This window comes from Pogonomyrmex barbatus, unplaced genomic scaffold (genome assembly GCF_055798465.1).
Source record: "Pogonomyrmex barbatus isolate J1 unplaced genomic scaffold, ASM5579846v1 scaffold2, whole genome shotgun sequence".
In the NCBI taxonomy this organism is placed as follows: domain Eukaryota; kingdom Metazoa; phylum Arthropoda; class Insecta; order Hymenoptera; family Formicidae; genus Pogonomyrmex; species Pogonomyrmex barbatus.
The window spans coordinates 19,877,299-19,898,384 of record NW_028297116.1 but is presented as its reverse complement, the minus strand read 5'-3'; the positions used below and the strand labels follow the sequence as shown (position 1 = coordinate 19,898,384).

Here is a 21,086-nt window from a genome sequence, read left to right as displayed (position 1 = left end):
ATGTGTTCTATAAAATTATATGTGCACATAAAATGAAATTCTTGAAAACAATTATTTAGTGTTGATAGACGGATAGCTGAATTCTTTCTGATGACGCAATTACCATTGAATATTACAAATGATTTATAAAGCATACTATATGTATTGAGTAAATTTAGAAAAAATTAAGACAATATTTCACATGGAATAAAATATTTATTTTTATATATTGTCTAAATTTAGTATTTTTAATTGAAAATATTGTTAAAAACATATTTGATTTTTTTTATATATTAAAGGTAATATTTGAAATATCCGTAATACATTTGATATATCTCTTTGTGATACACAAATGATCATTATCACTTGTAGTATGAATTAGATGACAAATCTTGTGTATGACAATAATAATTATGAAGAGAAACGATATTAAGTTGTCATGACGGTTGGCTGATTATTCAGTATCGTAAATTGCATCTGTCAGGTATATTAGAGATTACATCATCAGATATTAAGTTGTCCGCTGATTGCATTGACGCTAAGTTGACGATACTAGATAGGTCGTAATTCTTATACGCGTAAAAGTGACGTTAGTGATGCTGGCCGAGAGACAACAATGCCATCTAAAAATTGAGTTTCCCATGTTCTTAAATATATGTCCATTACAAACATAACTAAGAAAAGATCTGGGAATTTCATTCATTATCTCGTTATTTTGCAAGAGTATTATCTGTATTATCTTGATACTATACAGGTATTTAAAAAATATTAATCCAGGATTCTAATCTAACAAATTTATCACATAATCCTATTAATCAATCTAACAATTTCATAACAAATTTATGCAACACGTGATAAAAGAATTTAAGAAAAAATATAAATAAAGGAGAATTGTAAAAATATTGTAAGATATAAATCCAAAAATAAATCTGTCCTGCACTCAGTTATGTTTTATTACAGCGGCTACTGGCTGTCATATATTTTTTCTGGACATTTACGATCTTTTTTCGTTACACCAAGCTAATTTGAAATCTGGCCTAGACAAATCTGTTCACGTTGGTGCGTACATTAATAATCGCAAAGAATAGACAGAATCAATTAATTAATTAAATCCTAACATTGTATTTAATTTAAAATATAACCTTATTATATTTCACAAAAACATATTACACAAAAATATTTTCTTTCAGATTTGTTTTTTTTTCAAATTTGAGTATTATTATTTATTTAAATTTGATAAATCAAATTTATTTAACTGACTTTGTATTAATTTAATTTATTTTTTAATTTTAATTAAAAAAATTTTACTTTGTTAATTGTTAAATGTAAACACAAGAGAGATAATGCAAATAGATGCAAATGTCAAGCATTGAAGTGTTCAAAATTTGTTTTCTCAAAGCCAGTTTTCCTTTATAAAGCCTTTTTCATGTTTTGATGAATATTTTATAATATAGCAAAAACCCTAATAAAAGAATAAATATAGAGATCTTTTGTGAATACATATGTCCACATAAATTTATCCTTTTTACATGATATTATATGATGTTTGAGAATACCGATAAAAATCATAAAAATCCTAGTATATTAATTTAGAGTCTTGTTATTGTTGTCCCATTCGTCGCGCGTTCCTCAAAAGTAAGTAAAACACTCAGCGCGTATCATTGGGGACGAAGGAATAAAGGCATAAATAAAATAGTCGGTCAAGTACATTTCACGATTATTCAAATAGATCGTAACTCATCCACATATTCCAGTTACTCATCTTAATAATCGTATTTTCTGAGAATTATAAGAGAAAGAAAATTATATAGAAAGACTAGCGTGATCAATAGTACATGAAAATCTTACCGGAAAAGTATTTATATTTGAATAATATTATTATAAATCTAAAATTTAATTTTTTTTAGCTGAGAATATTTTTATTGTAAAGGAACTTTCTTTATTGTAAGAGTGCTTATATATTAAAAGTGATGTTTCTAATTATTTTTAATAATAGTATCTGTGCAGACTGAAAATTGATAGATATATGTAAATATATTAGATTAATATTTCATTATCAATCTAACATAGCAATTAGCTAATTAACAAACTAACTTCAATTTTAAGATGAATCGGTTCGTAAAGCTGCTTGAGTCTTATCGAAATTATACAACGACATATTATCGGCGTCTCATATCGGCCAAGGTCGAGGTATCCACGAAGAATTCGTTACATTACACCTCAGTTGGTGAATACACCAAGTAGTTCTTTATTATGCGTACGAGTGATCGTGTATATACGTGAGTGTAGTTAAATTATACAGATTCGCGCTCCGTTTGGCACTTTTTGCGATCTCAAGGTGAAAATCAAATCACGCGCTGCTCGTCGATGGTCGATTGACGATGTATCGATTAATTTGATATTCTATTTTACAATTTCTAACTTCTAAGCTTCACGAATTATATTCTAAACGCTAAGATATATTTACAATTATATTACCTGTCGTCAATATTTTAATATAAATAAAATATATTTATGCGATTACGCTTCCAGTCTCTCTAGATTGCGACACGATGGACTGAGTTATCACCGAAGGATATATTTTTTTTTAGTACAGGAAAACAAGCTGATATACAATTTAATCGTTTGATTTCGAAATTGTCAAATGCAAGTTGAACAAGCCATATAAAATCCGCTTTCAACCAGTGTGAACCGTATAACGAAGGAAAACAGGGTGTCATCAGAAAACATTAGCTTCTTGATATATCTATTATAATGCGAACAATTTCGCTCTTTTTTTTCCATCAACTCTGGCGTTTGTGCGACGTTATCGCTAAAAATAAAAAGAAAAATTATTAATCACTATATAAATATTAATCTAACCCGAAGTAAGATATTTATGTCTCGACGTTGTTTCGGAAAGTTACGACTTAGGAATATTATCTGATCGCCTAAAGCAAAAGTCGGTTTTTTCGGTAAATGGCTGGATTGTAAATATCTTAGATTTTGAAGCCAAGAGACATTTTACATAGATATAAAAAAGAGACAAACAAACTTCTACAAATATTTCATTGACGAAATTTGGAATATAGTACAATTTAAGTCATACAAAAACAAGCGTTGTAGCTTGCCGATTCTTATCTTAAGAAATGTCAGACGGATATAATTAGACGGATAAATATTATGCTTTTTTGGAACGAGGAGAACGATGCTCACCGTCGTTTCGCGATTTAATGTCCATTGACGCCTCCGTGAGTCACATGTCATTGTCTATTCGTACATAACAATCTGACAGGTTTCGCGGCAACGTGCATACGTGCTGGTAACAATACACGAAGCGATATATGCGAATTTTTGCTTGCATGTCTTTCGTGTATACGCTTATCATAAGTGCATTAAACAATACGTTTCACTGCGATATGAATGCATTCGGTATGTGATTTGTATAAATAGATAAATCCCTCCCCCCCACATACACACACACACACACACACACACACACACACACACACACACACACACACACACACATATATATATAATTTTTCTAAATAAAAACTCTTTAGTATAGTGAATTTAGAGTTGATTCTTCAAATTTTGTTATATGAGTATATATATGAGTATTGTGTGTTTATTTTATTGTAATAATAATTTCCATATGTATGTATTCATTTTAATATATGAATATTTATATGGAAGCTTTTTATATTTACAAACACGATAATGATGTGATTGTGCTTGGTTAAAAATTATTTGATAGATTATATAAATAGATTCGTAAAGATTTCAATATTATTACGATACTAAACTTTGCCGAGAAAAATTACGATATTACTAGAATATTTATTATATTCTCGTGCGTATAATGTTCTTTGTCGATCGTTGCATTCACGGCAAAAGCTTCGTTCACAATAGTAATAACAGAGTATATCAGGGAAAATTTACATAGATGAATATCCGGTATAAACCGTAATACTTCCGGCCAAGCGACGAGTGATAACACGAAACGCGTTGCATCACGAGCAGTAAAAGTGACAAGTTCCGCCGATTGGCTGATTACTCCGCATAGATTTTTTCACGTGGCGTCGACGCATATATAAATTGGAATTATGCAATGTATCGGAAGTTGTCGTTAGAGAGCTTCGATCCTCGATGGCGATCACGAGAGATCCTTCCGCCCGATTTGCGCGACCGGAAATACGCCGTAAGGTTTTCTAGAAACTCGAGAGGGAAATAACTGACGCACGCTGCAAATACAATTATCAATTATACCATACACGTATACTCGATTTATTGGAACTAATATCTATAGTCGATTAGCCACGTCGTGACCATTAAAATAAATTAACAAATTACGTACATATACATCGTTATTGCTAGTTTTTCGCAACTATTAAATAATAATCAAGAAACGTTTGAAATTGCATTTATAATGCCAGTTTTTTAATTACAATTAAAAATTGCAAGACATATCGATATGAAGTCATCAACTACAGATTTTGAAACCGTTGTTTATGAATTTAATTTTTCTCCGCATTTGATGATACTTACGCGAGGTACATAATTAAGATGCTAGTTGTTTACTTTCAGTAAATATTACTGTAAATTGCGTTATCGTAGAGTATATATTTATTCAAATTTTTATTAAATTATCTTTACAAATGGCTTAATAGATGCCTAATTATTTGGCTAATTAAGTTGTAATTAAGTTGTATATAATATGTTGTTACGCTTTTACCATGTGATTTTGCAATTATTTATTCATAATATTTATTAACAAAGATTTTATTTAAAAATCAAAATTTTAAATTTTCTTAGTGTTATAAGTTTTTATATTAAGCTACATTTTATAAAAGTTTACTTAAAATTAATTTAATATCCCGATTTTATTCTTTTATCTCGGTTTGTTAGAAAAATTATCATTTACTAGTTATTTAAGATTCGGTATTTTTCCTGAGAAAATATCGATTTTAAGTGCTAATCGATGAATCTGTTGTTAAACAAATAGTACGCTAGTGTAAACATTCTGTGTGACAATTACATTTGATGCAATGACAGAAGTAAAACATGCTATGTGACAACTGTATTTGTTCTTTAATTTTTTCTTCCAATGAAATGTTTGGAGAAAAACGTAAGAAGTAATAAATTTTGCTTCTCTGGAAAGCAGTATAGAGAAAACAATACAAAAACGTGATAAATCACTTCTCGAGGATATGACGCATCAAGAACATGCCGCAGCATTCACCGTCAGAAACACGTTACACCTTCATTACATATAAACGGTGACAAACGATAGGCTTAATGTTATTCCTCTCGGTTATTAACGCATCGTCGATAATTAAATTCGAATAACTGGAGGAAAATATTAGGCGTTAACTACAACTAATACAGCGAATAGTTTAGTGCGAATACACTAATGTTTGCCTCGTTGATTTTGTGTAAACGTGCTTTCTTGATGAGCAAATTTGCTCGGGAACTTCCCGCTGAGAAAGATTTGATCGTATAATTCCCGACTTGTTTTCCAGCTGCAGATAATATCAAAACATTTGTAATCAAAGACTGACGTAAAAAAGTGATCTTGCAGACAATTGCGTCTTTTACGCCATTTTAATATCAATATTCAAAAAACGCGACTTTTGCTCTTGAATTACACTTATAAATAGATTTACATTTATAAATAGATTATTTATAAAAATTTATACATGTTTTTTCTATACTTTTGTTTTATTGTTATCAACTTTTGTATTATTGTCTTAATCATTTTTGAATGAATCTATAGAAGTTTTAAAATAAAAATTCCTTTCATTTTTCATTATTCGCCGTACAGATTTAAATAACTTATATTATATCTGTCAGATATCATTTTTAATTGCAAGAGCAACGATATTCGCCGATTTTGTATCTTGGCATTCATTTGGACCATTTCTTGGTAATACGATTTCAAAATACGTAGTACATTGCACTGTGAATGATGTACTCATGTAATCTAATTTATTTGTGATACGCATTCTCTATGTTAATTGAACGGCGTCTATATAAGATCAACGGCGATACACGATCCACTTCGATTACGTCTGTTCAAATACAATTACAGCATCTTTTCAATGTTAGCTTTTGGCGTGATAACTTGGTTATCGTACAACACGTAATAGTCTGGCCCGCACGTGCCATCGGAATAATACTTGGCGTGGACATTACGTTGAAGCAGTTGACATTTCACGTTGCTTACAAATATTTCTGTCAAATGTCAAAATAGTATTTCTAAATTTGTGATCAAATTTACGATCATATCATTAATAAATATTATATCTTTGTTATTGATTTATACGATTTTTAATATGCGAAACATGCATATGAAGATAATCCTTTGAGCAAATATAAAATGTTAGATATAAAATTTTGTTTCTAACATTGCATTACATGTCATCATCGATTGACGCGCAATTTATATTAATCGATTACCTTAATGCACTTGATTTTATGATATTTACGTACCGTTACTATTTCTGATATCATCATGCACTTCCGTCGATCGGAGCTTTTTGTCAATCGATCGAACGTGAAATTTGACGGAAAGTGCGCTCGAGAAACGTAAACGTGAAAGTTCATACATCAGTCGAAATAACGGGATAGCGATTCTCGCTAGTCACGGATTTTGCGTCATACATTTTGCGAGATCGGAACATACGGTAATTACAATGAGACTCTTAACCGGATTATACTGGAATGAACTAACTACTTCGTATCGAATGAGAGATAACTCGTGTTACAGAAAATACATAAGTCTGATTGGAAATTTTAACAACTGTGTTAACAGATTTAACAATCTCTAAATATATTTAGAATCATCTCTGCGTACACAGTACGTGCTAAATAATTGAATGTTTTTATTAAGTATGTTTATATATGAAACTTCTTATACTTATTCTATTACACTTTGTCATTAAAACATAATTAATACTAATAAAACATAATTAATACATAACACTTCGCTATTAGATTAGATTTTCAGATTCCTAAAAATATAAATATTTTTAAACAATGATTTTAATATTCAAAATTATATCCGATTAAAAACAAAGCAATTTTTTAATAGTATATACAAAATATTATGGTCTATATAATTATATAATTAAACTTCTTTCTTTTATTTATTTAATAGAATGTTATAATGCTAATTAATATGTTACTGTGACAATTCCGATTTGATTATAATATTAAAAGATAGAATAATGTAATATAACAGATAACATATAATCAAAGGCGATATAATAAAGAAAAAGATATAACAGAGAAGTGCGATATTATTTTCTAATATCTAATATCGTTTAAAATAACGATAATTAATTACTCACGCAATATATTTCTCTGTATGAATGATTATCAATTTAAAGAGGTATTTACACCCCCGTGTTTATAGCTCATGATATTTGTACACTTAATTAGGGGATTGAATCGGTAGCCGTGAATACGATAGCATGCGATTTAGTAAATACATTCTTAACATAAAAACAGTTATACGAAAGTGGAGCATCGTTCCGCTTTGAAACTATATACTCACGGATTGCATTCTTACAATCCCCTTGAATGTATGATGTCAGGTGCATCAAGGAGACCCCTGACCTCCACAACTACCATTAGCTCGTGTACATCGCACTTTCTTATCGGTGACACGTGATAAGATCACTCTCTCACGTTGGGACCAAACATGAATCTCTTAATTTTTTTTTATATTTACTCTTTAAGGCGCCGCGAAGTCGCGAATTTTGTAGAGTTTTGAAGAAGGAAATTAACGTACGATGGATAGACGGCAGAAAATAAGCTCGCTCATTTCGCGTCGCATTTTAATTACGTTTTCTTACGTTTTAATTACGACCGCGTTTTTGTCTAACATTCCTCATTTCCATATGTATTACGACGTTTTGCCTAAATGACGCACATGAGGTATTTGCTCCCTAAACATCGTCGATTACGTTTTTCAGTTTGAGCGCCCACTGGAAAGGAAAATAATTTCTCTTCTGCTGTTGACATATGGTTCGATTAATTCTTCTTATTTGTTTCGTTTTTTAAATTCTCAATTATGAACTACATATTTGTATCTTGCTTAAAAATTAGTTGCTTGTTTCGAACACTGAATTTTTAGCTTCGAAATAATAATATTCCAATTTCAGCACGAACAATAACAAATCAATTAATTTTTATTTGACTTTTGATAAGGATTAATCAATAAACAGTTATTTGTCGATAATCGATATGAGAAGCAGGAGATGAGATATTTTTAAAACATCTGCTTTGAAATACACTGCAAACAAGTCTTCACTTGAAATAATTTTGCTTTTTTCCGTTGTGAAGCTTATTCGCAAATCAGATGAGTGCGATAACGATGCGACGACCATTTTGCACGACTTTTGTACGTGGTTGCAGCATATTGAGAACGCAGAGCATAACTTTCGTTGTCTTTCATTGTTGGCACGCAGCTATTGTTCGATAACTCACTAAACGGAGTGTCTTGTTACCTCGTCAAATGGCAAATCCGTCTTTAAAAAGATTACGGCGAAATCGAAATAAGAAACGATTTATCATTAAGATATACCATCAGTGATAAACATTCTGATTATTTTGTAATAATTCGAAACATTGATTGCTCTTAGAGTATGACATTTTATATTATTCTCTGATATTATAAAAATAGGTGAAAATAATAATTAAAAATAATAATTAAAAATGTACCACGATTTCAACTTACATCCATTTATAAAATTTTTTTTTATTGTTAATTTATACTTGTTATTTGATTCTTGAATTTATTGAGTTAAAAGATTACGAAAAATAAATATCTAGTTTGCGAAAAAAATTTGAAAAATTTTTTTATTGTAAAAAGCTTTATGTATAATAAGCTTTATATATTTTTTTATATTAAGTTTAAAGCTGAAAAGCTCAAACTTCGAGATTGATTTTAAAAAAATTCAAAAAAATAACGGTAATAGTTAAATAATAATAAAAGTAAATTTTCGTTATAATGCTAGCTAGAATGAGAGAAACTGACTCATTTAGTTGTATAGTGCACTAAATTGATCAATAATTGCGAATAATGCACCGGATGCATCCATAACAATACGCGAATGACGAATTTGTTTGTCAAAAATTTGCCGCAAGGATATTTAAGTGTTCGTCATGCATGGCCCTTGCAATCCATCTTTGATATGGATCATTCAATTCGATTGGAAAAATCGCATTTCACAGTGTCACCGACATTACCAAGCCGCAAATACATATTTGGTTGTACGCTCGATCGCACAATGCCGAACGCAGTGATTCAGCTAGCAGGTGATTATTATGACGTGTGTTATTCATGCAAAACTTCTCGTTTATTCATTAAGCCCTTGTCCTTCCTTCGGACTGACTTATAACTGACTGCTGATAAACTCGAAATAATTCTCAGACAGAAGCTTGTTTGAGCAGCGGATTACTTGGCGACAATGTTATTTTTTTTACGATTTGTTTGCGCGGTGACGCTGACATGACACGACATGACGACACACTTCGGCTGCTAGTCACGGTGTTAACCTACACGATGATAACAGTAGTGAAATTAATGCAGCCGATAAGTGAGCACAGATAGGCAAGTACCAGCCCGAAAATCTCACGTGTTTTCTTGGCGATCGATTTGAAAAATATCGCGGAGAAAGTATTGTTTCCCCGTTCGCACGACAAAGAATCGCGAGGAAATATCTTATTCCTTTTCAACGAAAGTCGTTCAGTGAAAGTCTTCAATTACGCTGATTTTAAAGATATGATTTACGTTTATGATTGGGACTTTGATTTACTAAAACTAATCGACCAAGTAAATATTAAAATAATTGATTTTAAAGAAATATCAAAAACTGTTTGATTGCATCTCTTTAATATTAATCAATTTAATAAAGCTAAATAAAAGTTACATTTATTTTTATAAAATGAAAAAAAATAAATAATTTATATAAATAAAAAATTAAGTAAAATAATGTAAAATTACACTTTTATTATTTTATACATTGTAAGACAATACTTTTTGTTTTATTTTATATATTTTAAATTTATATTACAATATCCTGAATTTGGAAATATGGAATGACTATATATAATTCGCAATAACGAATGGCGTACGCGGTTACATTAGGTTGATTAGAATTTAAACACCAATGATCCTTGATACGGTAATAGCTATTAGAAAAGGACAAAGAAAGACAACAATCAAGGAGAAGTGGTGTACGCGTACGCACCCCGCATGTGAAATAAGTGACTCTTTCACCTTGCATTTAGGCATAGTACATCAGTATCGATTATTGTCGAGTCTCATGGAAAAAACCGATGACATTCGACCGTGTTAAACATGCAGCGTAGAGTTAGTTTTCATTCTTTCTGATGTATTTCATTTTGACACGTGACAGATAACGTCATATTTCAAAAGAAATTTTATTGAAGAAATAATGAAATCGATACCTCTTATATATAATTCTTATGTAAGTTCTTCGAACAAAACGAAAAAACTCTTATTCTTATAGGAGTCACGTAATTGAATAATAACTGCGTATGCCAAGCAGAAGATAATGAACGCGTATGCTTGACAGCGGATCACTATGCTTAGGGAAACGTTACGAAACTACCAGAAAATAATGAGTAATGATGTGCGACTGAGCAGCTATCGAATACATCCTATCAAAATGCACGTTAATTTTTATTATTGTAATTTAAATTAAAATTAAAATACTTGCGAACGTTGGAAAAATTATTTAAAAAAATATTTATTTCTCAAATATTTATACATATGGCAATATGCAGGTATCTTTTTGGTCATATATTCAATAACAATAATGTATCTTTTTTTGATAATATCTTATTTTTAGTAAAATATATTTTTATATAAAATATATAGTAAAATATTTTTAGTAAAATATATCTTAGAAATAATTGATACACTGCTCTCGCGCATCCAAAAGTAGAGGGGTAACGGCCTATCAACTGAATGATGTCTTGGGTTATTTCGTGTGACGTCACCTGACAACGAATCTTCAAATACTGTCGCAAACAGATAGGATTCTCCAAGTATTCGCGCGACTGCGATGCAACTCGCGACCGGCGAACGCAATTTCTGAGGCACGTTCGTGTCGCAAAACATAACGTCGATAACGGGAAAGGCCTCTCTTTGCGGGCGGTATATAGCTAAGAACAAAATTGTAGTGTGTGTTGTGTGCGTAGAAAGCTAACTTTGGTCTTTTTAAGATATCATCAGTAAGGAGTTATCTGTAAGGAGTTGTGGGCAACCTGTCGTTTTTCGGAAAACCGGTATGCCTTTTCAATTTTACTAACGTACCATGATGTTACATTGTCATATTATTTGTGCACTACTTTAACTATTTTATCCATTTTTTTAAATAATTTATTATTTATGATTAATTTATTACTTTGATTCTTATGACAAGATTATTTATTTTAATGCGATGTATTTATAACTTTAGACAAGTGTTCCATATAAACTGCGAGAAAATTGTATAAACATTTTTTTTATATTGCCGCTGCATTTTTATCCCATTTATATTCCATTTTTTAGAATTTATTTTAAATGTATTATTGCGAGATCGTTTCGGTCGAATTTTAATTGCTAAGATGTCATTATCATTTTCATCATTATTTTATTTTTTGTAGTCACGCAATATGTATGATAATATGTGATTTGCTAAAATTGGCTGGGCACTTTAATAACTGGCTTGATTATTTTAATTATTTACCCTTGACATCTCCGAGCGGTGTCTTTTGTCATGACTGCTTTGTCGAAAGTAATCTACATGCCAAGGAAAAAGTTCTTCATCGCTGGAAAACATAGTGACCCAGTGACACGTGAAACGCAGTTATTTTACCGGTGTAGAACTTTCGTTTTTCTGTTCGTGAAAGTGTGACCTTTGTTTTTTTAATTATTGGAATTAATGGAACTTTTTTTAAACTCACACAACAATAAACTTCACATTCAAGCAGATCGATGTAATCAAGCGTATATCCAATCACATATCTGACGGCTTATTATTTTCCGCTTGATGCTTCACGTAATGATGTTTCCGAAGGCAAACATAAAGCATTTAAGTGTTACATCAATTGAATGTTTCATCTTAAAGAATTGTGCATTATTTACATATTTAATTCATTATGTACATGAATATTGAAATGATACAGTTGTACCTGAAAATTGACATTAGTGTTTTTCTATTATTAAATATATTAATAACTTCAAAGCTACTTCAAACTATCGAAGCTAAGAAAAACGATTGTTTCATTGCCGAGGAAAATCAATAATTACGAAGTTATATAACATTGGAAATAATTTTTGTTATGCAAATTTCAATAAATGTCCGAATAGATTACATTTCGTAATCCTTCCCAGTCAATTTTGTATTAAAATTTGAGAGAACCAATTATTTGATAAAATCTGATAAAAGGCAGAAATGGGAAGAAGCAATGGGAGAATACATCACGACTTAAAGCACGCCACGATTTTGGTCTCGTGCGTGCGTAAAATATAACACGCACGTGCATGCGTGCCCTGCGGGGCTATCTGTTCACCTGACGGCGACACAGCACGGCCAGTGACACAGAAGAGACATACAAAAAGACAGCAAGATCGAGAAGAAAGAAGGAAAGAAAGAGAGAGAGAGAGAGAGAAAGAGAAAGAGAGAGGGATTTTGAGGAGGTGGAAAGGAGGAGGCGGAGGAGGAGGAGAAGAAAAGAGAGGTAGGATAGGAGCAAACGAAGGTGCACCGTATGCCGTGTGTACAGAGAGAAAACGACGACCGCGACTCGCGCGTACGAATCCGCGGAGCCGAGAATCGGCGAACCGAGAACCCGAACGGCGAACCGCTCACCGATTCCAAAGTCCGCCGACAGTCAGGCAGGTTCAGTTGTCTCCGAACCCCCGAACTGTTCGGACGCGATTTCCAGAGGCAATTCTTCGTCCCACGTCGTCCCCGCGAACACGCTCCACGCGCGGACCCGCAATCTCTTGTCTTTGACAAACGCGCAGACACACCACCGAGGTCGAAGTGCCCTTTTTTCCTCCCGAGCCTCCTTCGATTGAATTTCGAATCGGGTCGATTCGCGGCGGGACAATTGAATCGCCGGACGTCGCAAGAACGGAGCTAGCCACGGCTGTCAACGTAGGGTTTTTTACCCTCCGCTGCGTCGATAGAACAACCCCTCGCGAGAACCAACCACCTGTCTCTCTGCCCATCGAGACGAAAGGGAACGCGAGATCGTCGCTAATTCGAACGATCGATCTGCTAAGACGTGAGTATTATGACCGTGACGGTCTCGTGAGGTTGTTCACAAAGGGGGTGGTTTTTTTTTCGCCAGTTTGCGGTGAACTCTTCGCATGCATCATCGGGCATCACGCACGTGATCGCTGTCGGTGATTGCTTTTAACCAGACCAGAGATAATTCTGCCTCGCGTTTAGAAAGTAAAGATGACAAAGTGGGGGGGGGGTCGAAATACATGATGGGGAACGAGAATACGTACAGATATTCGAACACATATTCGATATTAGACATTTATGGCATGAATGTGTAAAATCAGGTTATCGAAACGTTTCGTGCTGGAAAGATGCGACGAAGAACGTGATGGTCTTGTTATTACATATATCTGAACTGTACTGGAAAATTACGAATATTTGTGAGGTTTGACATATAAATACTTTTGACATGAATACTTTACTTACGTATCACTTGATGAGATGCAGTCTTTTTGGCTTGTCAATGAAATATAAAAGCAATAAATAGCATTATAGCGGCAATATAAAAGAAAGAAGTAGAATGAAAACGCAGTCGTATGATTGATTTAATCTCCGATTGATAAACAATTTTTTCGTGATATTTTATTCGTGAGTAGCATGTAAAAAATGGATGTATAAATTAACACATGTCACTTCGTACGATTATTTATTTCACATTTTACATCTTTTAAATGTGAAAATAATATTTTCTGAGGAACATTTTCTGTACATTAAAATAGTCTGGCCGGTCTGCAGTAAGGCATTCGACAGTTTTATATCTTGAACGGTTTATATGCACGTCTGATCGCTACAACAGTCGCGATACTAGACGCGCTTCGTTCCAGTGATGTGGAGCTACGATTGCTCCAAGATATAGCACACACTCGATACTCTAAGGAAACGTAATACAACTGCTTATTTTGCGCGATTGTTTTAGCGTAAACAAACTCGATAACGAATAGATAAACCTTCTTCATTTTACGACAGTATAGTATCTCGATATTTATATTGCATAGCATAATTTAGATATATTTAATCTTATGTAGACGACGGTTATATTAAATCTCATAAGAGAATTATTGCATTGCGAACGTTTACATTATTGTATCCAAGATATAATAATTATGATATAAACATCAAATATTATTTTTGCAATTAAGGTGAAGATATAAAAATATATTTTTTTAAAAAAGAAAATAATATGCTGCAGAAAAATCTCTCTGAAAATTCGAGAAAAAGGAAAGAAGATTTAAATTCTTCAATCGTTGAATTTTTTTCAAAATCAGTTATTGAATTTTGAGTTAATAAAGTCTGATGCAAAAGAAGATAACTAGTGATTTTCGCGTTGCAATATATATATATTCATAGATGTTCGTAAATGCTTTCACTTTAGTATCTGTAGAGAGTTGCACGTGATTTGTAGATGATCAACCGGGTTGCATATTCGATATGTGCTAGATCAACATTTGTTTGATACGTCACATTTTTATAAGAAACCCAACGAAATACTTGTTAATTTGTCTGAGCGTATATTTCGTTGTTATATTTTGTGTATTTAAAATTGTCGATTGTATTAAGTATCGATTATATCAATTACGTTTTTGATTCTAAAATTACACTAGAAATTCTATCGTGAAGATGAATTACGGAAAGTGTTATTACCTAACTAATTTCACTTTGCATACTGGCTTGAACTTTGATTCGTCGACGATTTCATCAATATTTCATGCAAAGGCAACAGGAAGAAAAGTTCCCAATCTTTTCCAAAGAAATGTATGATTACGCTATTGTGTGACATATTGAACGGAAATTTCAACAAAGATTATTATTATTCTGGATATACTGAAATTTTTTTGTAACTTCTCTCGCGATACAATGTTTTTCGTAGCGAAAGTTTTTTTGATAGGATTAGCATACAAAAATTCAGAAACTCAATATATAAAAATTAAAAAATTTACATTATAAAAGTGAAAGAAATATCTATTTTATTATTATTATCATTTAACTTGCAATCTCCTCAAGAGAAAATATTAGATATTCAACTTGGAAATTAATAAGTTGCAATATTGCATCTTTTTCATACGGAACAATTCCGGTAGATAATATAATTATTTTACATTGATCTTAAAAATGGTTTATAGCACTCGCTCGTGCATTAATATTAATAAAAAAATCAATTGCATTAATGCATTTTATATAATTTTCTTCTATTAATATCACGATATTAATATCGCACGAGGCTAGGTCTGCGTAATATCGAACGATGAGGCGACCGGGTAATGACTAATTAAACCCGCGATAAGAATAATAAGAAATATTTCAGAAACCGTAGAGGAAATTATATGATCTGCGTTATGATGCGCGGTAATGTAATGAGGCAGAATGGAGTTACGAGAGCATCTAATGATCGCGTAATACTCGGCGATCTTTTACAATGTCAGAATTTAGGAGTCATAGTACGTGTATAATCACACTCGCGTATGTTGGTCTTCCTGTTTTTGATCGCTTCCTTATAATCACTCGAAATGTAGAAAACTTTAACGCGCTTAGACGTGCTGAATGCTGAATAACAAGTTATCTTCCTCTTGGCGATGTCGGATATAGTTTGAATTAGTTTTTCTTTTTTAATCATTTTTTTCGATTTAATCTTTATACTGTGAGTATTGCCAAGAGCGTGTAACGAAATTTTTAACGGTGATACGTTCAAAAGGTGCGAAGAAGTTGGCGGAATCGTTAAAACATTTACAACTATCAAGTGCAACATAAAATTGCGCCGTGTGTGCTTAAAGACATCGTAGTTAAGGAATAAAGATAAGATTATATTTTTTCGGCTTACTGGACATGCCATGCAAGATAATCTACCGGAATACAAAATTGAATATGTATTATTGAACCGGATATTGAAATTTATTTCTTGCACTTGGAGTTCAGAAATAATGCCACTTATTTTACAATTAGCTGACATCAATTTACAATTGCAGAGAGGTTTAATAGGTTATTATATGAATGTTCTAGATAAAAATGATGTTAAAAAATGCATAACGACATTGCACTTTGCGCGGATTTAAATCCAGCAATCTATGGCAGCATTAATCACTTTTATTAAGTAACATGTGCAACAATGGACATTTGAGGACATCGCGATTTATTTTATGGTAGATCATCATGTCGATTTGTCACGTCTGAGGCACTTTATTATCAAAGCTCTTTTGATTATTTTGTTGCACAAGTGTAGTAATAAATGTGATAGACATTTGTTTATTATTAATTCTTTCTATGTGAACAATGACATATTCTTCATTAAAAATTACTTTTTAATTAAATTAAAACGTCTGTGTCATGTAAAATATAAAATTATTCCCTAGTCAGATTTCAATATGTCATACTATGCTAAATTGCATATGCAAGTTAATTAGAAATTAAAGTTTATAAAATTTTTAAGTTTGTAGAAAAAAATTCGGTTATATGTATGTAAGAGTATTATACGATTTATAGAGATGAAATAATATTAATTACCATTTATTAATAAAACACGACGATAAGCAAGACTTGATATTTTAAACACACGCGCTTTAGCAAATAGTAGGCGACACACAAATCTCGCGTAACGGTTATTACATTTACAGTTAGTTTTACACATTTCTCAGCAAAAGTACTAATAACGATAGTCACTTTCCTCCAGGCACGATCCAGTGTAAAATCGGTCGCACCAATACCGGTATACAATAGGTCCAAGAATTTTTGCATCGTGGCCCGTATGTGATCTATTATGTTCTCCTACGTGAAGAGCACGCATTGATACAGGCATATCTTACCCGGTGATTCGGTTGTGAAACGGTTGTAACATTCACAAGCTGATCGTTTCGCGGACTTTCTAAACCAATGGCGAATATAGTGTCCGGCCACGTGCGTGCGTTTGTCTCGCGCGTCTCGGTCTCAGTATGAGCGAATAGATGCAGGTGCAATAAAGTCTAGGAGTGGGCGAAGCGTACGAGCATATCGTCGATAGCGATACATCGATAGGATTATCGAACGTGCGGCGCGTGTTCGTATAAAATCTTGTACTACCAATTAATCTGCGGTTCTTAATGCCCGATTCCACCAACTTTAAATTAACTTTAATCTCGGCTCAACTTACTCCTCATCTTTTTCTAAGTTCTAAGAATTAGAAAAAAATTTATCTTTTTCTAGTTCTAAGAATTGGAAGAAGATGAAGAGCAAGTTAAACCGAGATTAAAATAAATCTACGTTGATGGAATCGGGCATAATCGTTTCTTGTGACAGGAGTCCCGGGCGATTACTCATGCTGGGTTTCGCTCTCATTAGAGGTTCTTCTTTTTTTTTTTATTAGAGGTTATTGTAGGACGACCTTGCTCTATTCTCGGCGGATCAGTTTCACCCATTTTAATCCAAAGAAGCATTGAAAAAGCGTACCCGATCTAATCTCTCGTTATACGTTAGGACACGATGCATATAAATACGATTACTATATTTAATTTGCGATTGCACGTGCAGATATGGTGGAATTAAATTACCCCAGGATGAAAATACGAGTATGAAAATTAATTTTGTAGGAAACGAGTGGGATCTATCGCGTGTGCTCTGTGCGTGTTCTATATCATATATTCGGAGACACGTCGGACATTAGCATGATACGAATATAATTGCGATCCGCATGGTTGAAAATCGTTCAGAGCCACTATTATATTTCTCGCGTATTATTCTACAATTCACATCACATTTAGTCATACTTTTCATAATGATACGACGATTTTGTGCGATGTAAAAGCGACGTGAAATATTTTTATCAGGTTAATCGAATATCAGCCTGATCGCGAACGGTGTTACCTTTTATACTCCTTTGTATATTGAAACTGCCGAGGAATGTCGTATGAATGCTGTCGAGAAAGTTAAATCCAATGCAGCGTCGTTTGTAATCAACATTAGCCTAATTTAACAGGTAGAACAATGTGCTGACGCCGACCAATGGTGCATATACACTCACGTCAACGTATGCACACAGCTGATACTTGCATGTATATAAATAATGCGTAATTCTTCCGCGACCAGACGTGATACACAAACGAATATCGACACGTAATCGCGAACATATACGAAATTTTGTGTTACTGTGCTATTAAATTTTAGTTAAAATAATAATATAATATGAATTTTTCAAAATAACTATAAATTGCAATGAATCATCTCTAAAATTCTTAGTGCATATTATAAATTAAATAGACTGTAGCAAAAATAGTAACAAATATACAATTTTAATTGAAAATACTTTCAATTAGGTGGAAATGAATAATTATCAAAATTTTCATTTAACTATTTTTGTAAAAATTATTTATAAAATAAGCTTTCAATTTTTTTATATCTGTTTTATACTTGTTTTACTTATTTTTTTATACTTTCTCATCTAAGTCTGCAATTAAATAATAATTCTGAGATTTTTCGCATATATAAAATTGTTAAAAAGAAGATCATTAATTATCTTATGAGATGTACGTTTCTTAAATTCTCACGAAATAAGTGACATTCATCGGAACATGAGAAATATAAAAGTTCTTTTGATTTAAATAGACGCATGAAAAAGAAATGCATATCATAATTAATATTGACGAATATTAACCTCGGCGAAGAATCCAAAATGTGCATGCCACGTTCATTGCATGCACAAACGGCGCATGCTTTTCATGCATGCCGAACAAGCGACGCGTAACTCTGTAGCGCATTTTCTTTTTGCAAGGACCTTTCATGTCGCCTCTCTCTGTATACCAAACGGATCGGTGTCATCTCTGACCCTGGCGTGACAAGAGAAAGATACTCAATGACTGAGTCGTACAAATTTACATTGACGGCCGACTGAAACCGCAAGAAGTCTCCTCTCTTTTTCGATGGAAGGATTCGAAGGAGGATTAAAAAAGATTAACGTTGCTAATTTTGTTATCGCAACGTTATTCTATATTGTGTAGCATTGAAAAGATTAAATTCTGCTTATTGATTATGTGATAACAGTGAACGTGATTAGGTTCGTAATGAGAAACAGTTATGGCTCATCGCGCGCGTTGAAAGGAATATTTATATTTTTCTGTATTAAAAACCGATAACGGCAATTAGAATGATCAGAGATTCTTTAACCGGTTCGTTTTTCGTTGATAACGACAGCTGCGGGCTTCGATTACCGTTACTGACCAATTTATCTTTTTTGCGAATTGCCTAATGACATGCGTGACGCCATCCAATCGATCGATTTCATCCATCAAGGAGATATTCCTCGCGTTTCGGCTCTTGTGCGTGCAATTTCGTTTCTCATGACGATCACTGATGAATGATGAAATGCCTAATGTCGCAATTGGTGGAATTTTTTAACCAATTGATGTTTAATTCTGAATGATACTTCTTTGTAAGATTGTTTATTTAACATTACACATCCTTTACGAATTACGTAAAATCGTTGACTATCGAGTATATAAAAAAACATAACTATTACAAAGTTAAATAGAAAACGATAAAAAATATATACGTAATATGAATATAATGAATGTGATATGAATTTATATATCCTACTGCAATTTGTTTCCGGAACTTTTTTATTGAGTCATAAACTGATTCAGAATAAATGATAATTAATATTAATATATTTTTATATGTGATATGAATGCGTCGGAATTAATGTTTATTATCTTTTATTTTAATTTTAGCTGTTAACCTTTTAGATTGATGAAAAAAATTAATTTATACACAGCGCCACTTATTATTTTAATTTATATCTTGATCATGTGTGCAAATATGTATATCATCTTAATAAATATAATAATAATAATTTAAAGTGCTGAGAAAAATTATAAAATCAATAGAGGACTTTAACCGGATATTTCTAATCATTTCGTGAATATAATTGCGCATTCATTGTCATCAGGAATCATTAGTAAACTGTTTCATCGAGCTGGATATTATGTAAGACTATATCGCTTAAATTGTGTGAATTGCAAAGATGATGCATATCCTGTTAATTTCCTCTGCTTTTCGAGGAAATCTGATGAATGCGAATAAAACAAAAAGTATAGCTCTTAGATCTGAAAATTGCGGTGTGACAATAGTACAAATTATTTTAGCAGATATTCATTAACATCTTCGTCGATCTTGTTGTATAAGAGATTTAACAAATATAAATTTGAATTATCATAAAAATTTTTGATCCCCGCATAAATTATAATATTGTACTTTATATATGTATACAGAAAAATTTAATAGAACATTATAAATAATACAACATATAAAAAAATATCTCTAACAGAACTAAATCTATGAGATATATCATAACGTGTGCGGATATTATGGATTCTTGCCATTAATATGAAATATTAAAGTTATGAAAGGCCTGATTTACATCACGATAACGTGGGAATGTTTTATTGTTTTCATCGGCGATTCGTACGCACGTGGAACGTAGTATCGTAAAAACTGGATCATGACGTACGCGCGTGCACAATTCGGAAAGCTGTTGCAAAAAAAAAAGATACATGACGAACCTGAGGGACCAGTACGCGGTGTCTGCAAATGATTTGTGTTTAATGACGACATTCAAGGCCGATTTTAAAGATCCTCGATTTTACTGGATCGGCATCGCGTTCTTCCCTTTCGCTTCACCCGGAAACCCGTGCACGATTATATTGACTTAAGCAATCGTCAAATGTAGACATCGCCGGCAGAAACGAACGGGAAAAACGTGCCTCGGCAATTTAGTAACGCCTCGGGACAGATCGCATAAAATCCTGTGTAAATAGCCATGTTCTAAGAGGCAGATTCTCTTGTGCGCTCGCTCGC

At 32.5% G+C, this 21,086-nt stretch overlaps 1 protein-coding gene across 2 annotated transcripts in view; it reads left to right on the top strand.

Annotated features, from left to right (window-relative positions):
* Positions 1-12,748: 12,748 nt before the first annotated feature.
* LOC105423680 (UNC93-like protein) overlaps positions 12,749-21,086 on the top strand; it is a 49,930-nt gene continuing 41,592 nt past the window's right edge. Inside the window, exon 1 of one of the 2 annotated variants that reach the window (XM_089075819.1) lies at positions 12,749-13,272. The gene's annotated coding sequence lies outside the window, so the exon portion shown is untranslated. The remainder of the gene's footprint in view (positions 13,273-21,086) is intronic. The other variant, XM_089075818.1, reaches the window with a different exon arrangement.